General features: G+C 60.4%; 1 long non-coding RNA gene across 1 annotated transcript in view; it reads left to right on the top strand.

The window, feature by feature from the left end:
* Nucleotides 1-679, top strand: part of LOC309809301 — a 4,254-nt gene extending 3,575 nt beyond the window's left edge. The window contains exon 3 of the long non-coding RNA XR_014294841.1: nt 310-679. This is a non-coding gene — a long non-coding RNA (uncharacterized lncRNA). The remainder of the gene's footprint in view (nt 1-309) is intronic.
* The last annotated feature ends 6,164 nt before the right edge of the window (nt 680-6,843 follow it).

Raw genomic sequence — 6,843 nt, 5'->3', positions numbered from 1 at the left:
CTGTGTGTGTGTCTCTCTGTGTGTCTGTGTGTGTCTCTCTGTGTGTGTCTCTGTGTGTGTCTCTGTGTGTGTGTCTCTGTGTGTCTCTGTGTGTGTCTGTGTGTGTCTCTGTGTGTGTGTGTGTCTCTGTGTGTGTCTCTGTGTGTGTCTGTGTCTCTGTGTGTGTGTCTCTGTGTGTGTCTCTGTGTGTGTCTCTCTGTGTGTGTCTGTGTGTGTCTCTCTGTGTGTGTGTGTGTCTCTGTGTGTCTGTGTGTGGGTCTGTGTGTGTGTTTACACGTCTGGTGACAGTACAGCTCTGTCCACCTTTAGGTCTTCCTGCTTTACGGCACTTCGGGACTGCCACAGCTGAACTGAAATCTAGAAGCTCTCTTCAGGCAAAGGGGGGCTGCTCACCCTTCCTCCTCTGGGGCTCGCTCGTGGCCTCCTGGGGCCTCTGTCTGATGCAGGCCTGGTCGCTGGGCTCTCCTCTGGCTCTGATGGGCAGACCCGGGCCACCTGGGCTCACATGCTGGCACTGCCCCTTCCCATCTGGGACCTGAGCCCCTCCCTCCACCTTCCTGAGCCCGGGTTTTCTCATCGCAATCCAAAGGGTGCTGAGTGATGAATTCCTGCCTAACTGGCAGGGTTGTTGGGAGGATACAAGGGAAGGGAAGGTGTGTGGAAATCACTTAGTAAAGCCCCTGGCCCACCGTGGGGTCCCCTCCTGTCCTGATCGCAGCAGGGGCTGGGGAAGGCCCCCGGCAGGCAGGCTGAGGGGGGCTGGTCCTGAGAGGCAGGCTGCTTCCGGGGGCCTCCGAATCATCCTGCAGAGGCAGCTGCCTGTGCAGAAGGCTGCCGCTGATGCCGGGCCAAGAGCGGGGGGGCCCTGAGCGGGCTCCAGAGACTCAGCACCCACCCACCCGCCCGCTCTCTCACTTGCACACACGCGCAGGGCACTTGGGAGCGCTGGTGGAGGGTGAGGCTGCGTGTGCATGCGGGTGTGAGTGCGTGTGCATGCAGGTAGGCACGTGTGGGCTCGAGAGTGTGGACTGAATGTTAAGCCACTTGCCCGAGTTCATCCTGCTGGTTGGCGCTGGTGCCAACACAAACTTGACTCCAAGGGGCTCATTGAAGGCAGGGCAGCCCCCCTTTCTTGGGCTTCATTCTCGCATCTCCGGGGAGGCTCTGCCCACAGTGGGGGCACCAAGGAGAACAGGGCTCACCGTCCAGTGAGGCTCTGGACTAGCCTGTCTGGCTGCCGCTTCTTTCCCAGGGAGCCAGTGACGGGTTGGGGGTGGTTGTCATGGGGGCCAGAAGCTGTGGATGCGGCTTTCAGCTCTGACACTTGCCTTGTGATGACTTCAGCCTCAGTTTCCCCACCTGTCACATGGCGCCGATGGTCCAGGCTGTTGGCCTGGCAGGACTGTAGTGAGGACGGATGGGTCCTGCACAGGGAATTACCCGTAAAGGATGCTCCTTGGGATGTGAAGATGGAAGGGATTCTTGCCGCCTGCCTTCGCCCTGGCCGGGTCAGGGGAGGTGGGCGTGACCCTGGGGACAGACCTCCTCTCCTGGTCCTGAAGCTGGCTGGACACTGGCCATGCAGCCACAGTGGGAGGCCCCGGCCGTGCAGGTGATTGGTGCTGAGCCCTTACTAGGCAGGCCCCAGTCTGGAAGCTGTCCCAGGTGACCTGAGGGGAGGGCCAGGGGGCTACGGGTGGGCAAAGGCTTCCCCTTGCCTCAGGGAGGCTATGGCAGAGAAGGGGTGAGGCTGGGCGATGGGGGTGCTCTAAGCCCTGCCCGACCCTGGGGGCATCACTCACATGCACAGAAGCTGGACAGCAGCCATTTACTGTTGAGACTCGCCTTGGCCCCAGGAAGGATGTGAAGGAGGTTATCCGAGCAGGGACTCGCCAAAGGCCGGGCAATTCAATACAGCCTCGCTGGGGGCTCTCTCTGCGGCCCCCAGCTTCAGAGGGATACCATATTTACGACCTCGTTTGGTGACTGAGTCATCGCCCATGAATTTATTTCTGCCACCCCAGCTAGGTGGTCGCACCCTCTGGAGGCCCCAGGGACCTCTCTCCCATGTGCACCCGCTCTGTGGCCGCTGCCCATGGGCAGCTCGTTGGGGGGCTGGTCTGGTCTGTGGTTCCTTAGGGTCCGCATGGCCCGGTCCCCAGCTCAGAGCTCGGCTTAGGCCGGCACTCAACAAGGGGCAGAGAGAGTGTGTCCCACGGATGACAGATGTGAGGGCAGGTGCAGGGCTGCCCGGCCTGGGGACCCCACTGGCCTCGCTGAAGCGGACCGCCAGGCACAAGAGCTGTTCATAACTAATTCGAGTTCAAGTGTGAAGGGCTTTCCTTGAGCCCAGCGGGCTTGGAGCACACAGAGCTAAACTGAATTTGACAGGAAGAGCCTGGGATGGGGTTGGTGAGATACCCCGAGTCCTGGGAGTGCAAACACCTCAGATGGTGAGACGGTCCCAAAAGCAAGAGGAACGCCCCCATCTCCTGCCGCCGAGCCTTTCCGACAGGAAGAGCAGGTGAGGGTGGAGGGGCTCCAGGAAGATCAGGGTCTAGTGCTGTCCCCTTCTGCCTCAGTGACGTTGGGCAAAGCCCTTAACCACTCAGAGCCTCCGTCTCCCATCTGTAAAATGGGAACCACAGCAGGGCCTGCCCTTTAGCTGGCTGTGAAGGTGGAAGGAGACGGTACAGGAGGAGCGGCCGGAACAGCACCCCGTGCGCTCCTGAACGGGTTTATCCAGCACTGACTACGTGGTCAGCCCTGGGAAGTAGCTGAAAACAAGGTCCTCCACCCCGCGGAGCCTGCAGACTCCAGCACGAGGTATCGAGTGCACAGCCGCTCCGAGGGTGATGTGAGTTCTGGGACGTGCACCCGGTTTCCAAACTGCTGGGTGTTAGTAAGGATGAGAACCCTGAAAGCCAGGGCCCCCGGGTGTGGAGTAAGTCAGCAAGGCCGGGGAATCGGGGTGGGTGTGGGCTGGCCGGGCCATTTGGTTGTGAGGACAGAGATGCAGCCAGTGCCTGCAAGAAAGGGGTGACTGTGCAGACGCGCAGTCGGCTGCTGACGGGGCGCCGTGCTCACCTTTACCCCTCTCGCCCCGTCATTCTTCCTCCTCGGCGGGGGCCACCCCTCCGTCACGCTCTCTCTTTCCCTTTCTCTGCGAGGCTCCCACCCCCTCCCTCTGCTTACATGGACGCCCCCATCCCCACCCCAAGGGCAACTCCTGGCCTTCCCCGCCTTCGGCCACCAGCTCAGCCCTCGGAGCGGAGTGGTCCAGCCTTTCTTCCAGGGGCGCTCCAGGCCCGCCCCTCTGCGGCCTGCCTGCCCTTCCAGCTGGACTGTGCTGGGCCCCAAGCAGCCAAGCACGACCCCCCAACAACTCCTGACCCCCAGCCCCAGGGTAGCACCTGGAAGCATGTCCAGGAGAGGGCCAGCCATGGTCATTAAGTCCTCCCCCACCCCCCAGCATCCTCCCCGCCCCCCGGGGCCGGGGGACTGTGAAATCCCCCTTGTCTCCCTCTCTCAGTGAGGGTGGGATGCTGTGGGCACACAAAACCCCCGGACAAGACCCTGGCCCTGACTCAGGGAGCTTGGGGTCTCCCAGGAGGCCGAGAGGCCCCGAATGATGACCTGCGTCCTGGGCAGAGCTGGACTCTGTGAGCTGGGAGGCCGGGCCCGTCCGGGGCCCTGGCAGCATGGTCCGCCAGGCCCCACGGGTGGGAGAAGAGCCAGCCCCCTGCGGAGTCCCCGCCCTCCACACCGCTGGTCAACAGGCCCCGGAACAGGATCTGGGAGATGTTGTTTGGCCTGGTGTTTTTAGAAGGGAAACAATGGGATGCCTCAGGGAGCGCTCACCACCTCGCCAGCCAGGGAATGAACGCTGGGAGCACCTGGCTTTCATGTCCCCGACTGAGCAATCTTTCGCCCCCCCGCCTTAGGTGAGGTCACATCTCCCCAGAGGCCTCACTGCCCCGCCGCCCACCCCCACTGCCAGCCACATCCTGGATCAGAGGTTCCTCCGGGTGACATGAGGCTGGACCGGGCCACGGGATAGTCTGCTTTCCCGCCCTGGCTGACAGCGCCCCTTGGAGGGGTGGGTTCCCAGCTGTGGGTTCTACTGGGCGTGCAACTGAAAGAGTCGCTGCCAGTTCAGAGGAGCTCGTGAAAAGGCATTGCACCAATGGACGATGACACGGGCTTATCATTTTGGGGGTCACTATTATAATGATTCTTTCGAATGCTATTGTTATTACCTGGCAGTGGAAGCTCTACACCAAGCTGCTCTAAACGACCGTGACAACAGCCGGTCAGGGTGACTTCATTCATTCATTCATTGGGAACTATTTGTTGCTGCCTATCTACCACGTGTCAGGGGCTGTGCTGGGCCCTGGGGGCCACAGACCCGAGACTGGGGACAAGCCCCCCACCTCCAGCCCTGCTTGTGGTCAGACGGCAGTGTCAGAGGCGGGCGAGCAGGTCTGTGGGGCTCTGAAGGCTGACCATCTCTGAAGAAAACAGGATGATTAACTGGACAAGAGCACAGAGGTCCCTACCTCCCTGGTGTGTCCAGGGGCAGTGTCACCCCTGGACACTGCAGGTCAAGGAGGAGGGGATTCGGCCAGGGGTCAGCAGTGGGGTGGGGTCGTCAGAGGAGTGTGTGCCGCACGCCTGACCCTTCCAGGTCCGGCTGGGGAGGGAGGAGCCTCAGAGGAGGACAAAGAAAGTCCAATGGCTCTGCCAGTTCAAATGCCCTTTCTGTCGGCCTCCATCACCTGCAGGGTCGGGAGGGTGGCACGGGGCTCAACAGGCTCCAAGTGGACCTGTTTTTCTTCCGCCACAAATGGACTTCCCAATTAACAGATACACACTACTGAATATAAAACAGGTAACTAAGGGCCTCCCTGGTGGCGCAGTGGTTGAGAGTCCGCCTGCCGATGCAGGGGATACGGGTTCGTGCCCCGGTCTGGGAGGATCCCATATGCCGCGGAGCGGCTGGGCCCGTGAGCCATGGCCGCTGAGCCTGTGCGTCCGGAGCCTGTGCTCCGCAACGGGAGAGGCCACAACAGTGAGAGGCCCGCGTACAGCAAAAAAAAAAAAAAAAAAAAAAAAAAAAAAAAACAGGTAACTAAGAAGGACCTACTGTACAGCCCAGGGAACTCTACTCAACACTCTGTAATGGCCTATATGGGAAAAGAAACTAAAAAGAGAGTGGACATATGTACATGTATAACTGATTCACTTTGCTGCACACCTGAAGCTAACACAGCGCTGTAAACCAACTGTATTCCAATAAAATTTTTAAAAATAAAATAAATAAAAAAGTAACAAACAAACAAATGGACTTCCTGTTTTCCCAAATACAAGGAGGGCAAAAATTCACTGATTTCTTCATTCATGGATAAGTGAACATTCACCCCTCATCTGTGTGTTGAGCCATGGCGCCAGGCACTGGAGACTCGGCAGGGAAGGTAGAGTCCCTGCCCTCCTGGAATTCACGGTTTGGTGTGTAGGTCGGGGGTGGGGTTAGGAGAGATGAAGCTCAGATAAATCCCCACACAGTGCGTCAGCAGCAGCGAGGCGGCAGGTGGAGGAAGGGAGACGGACACGTCCCAGCGCTCTGACCTCCCCCGTGGCCTCGCACCCAGTCCCCTAACGCCACTGAGATGCAGGGCCTGCTCCTCCGGCCATCCCGCTGCCCGCGTCTGCCCATCCCCCTCCAACGCTGTCCAGTCTTCCCATGATGCCCTCTGCACAGAAAGCCCCTTCCTGGGGGTCCAGGGCCAGTTTCTTGGGCCTCTCCTTCCTGGCCTCACCCCTGCTGGGCACTGACCCCAGTTCTGGTCACACTTGACCTTTCCCCAGTACACAAAACACCTCATGCCCTGTGCCCCTTCCTACATGATTCCCTCCACGTGGACTGTCTTTCCTCCACGTAGTGCCTGTAGGAACTGGCTTCTCTGCGCCTCGGTTTGCTCATCTGTAAAATGGGGGTGATAAGCTATGATGAAGAGGAAACGAGGGGCTGCGTGTAGAAACCCGCGCTGTTCAGAGCTCCTGGAAGGGGCTTGAGAAATGGTGGTCTCCTCCCCGCTCTTCTCTGGGAGTGATGGGGAGCCATGGCAGGCTCAAGAGGGAGGGGCGCCGCCTGAACTGTGCGGGGAGGGTCTTGAGGGCAGAGAGGCTGCCAGTGGGCAGAGCTGCTCCAAGGCCGGGTGACGTTTCAGGACGTTTGTGGGGGACTGTATGAGCCACAGGTGTGAGCTCCACCCACCAGAAGGGGAGGCCAAGGGAGGGACAGACGGACATGCCCCTGAGCTTTCTAGGGGGCACGGGGGCGGGGCGGGGGCTGAGCTGTGGTGCTGGTGTGGTCTGGGAAGGAGGGAGGCCGGTGGCAGATTTGGGGAGAAGAGGGCGTGTTTAGGGGTGCAGAGGTGGGGACCATCGCAGTGGAGGGTGTGGCAGGCTGCGGGGAACTGGGGTCAGGCCTCGGGAGACAGGTCAGGGCTTTCCAGGAGGAGAGAAGGTCAGGCTGGGCCATGTCGTGCCTCTGGACCGGGAGCTGATCTGGGCCTGTGTCCAGAGATGGCAGAACCTAGCGTCTTTGCTGTGGGAGGGTGTGGATGGGGTGCCAGACCAGGCAGAGCCCAGCATGTGGTGTTAGAAGCATCGCCCCACGGACCGCCCAGGACCTGGCAGCGTCAAGGCTCCTGGCGCAGGACAGGTTCAGGGGATACGTCCTTGGCTTGGGAGCTCGGGGTCCACAGGGGACGCAGACGTGTAAACACATGGTTACCATGACAACGCAGGCAGGCCCCAGAATGTGGGGTGCCCGAAAGG

This window comes from Mesoplodon mirus, assembly GCF_964341445.2.
Source record: "Mesoplodon mirus genome assembly, chromosome: 8".
Taxonomy (NCBI): domain Eukaryota; kingdom Metazoa; phylum Chordata; class Mammalia; order Artiodactyla; family Ziphiidae; genus Mesoplodon; species Mesoplodon mirus.
Note: the sequence above shows the minus strand (reverse complement) of the source record. Positions and strands in the feature narration are given on the sequence as shown.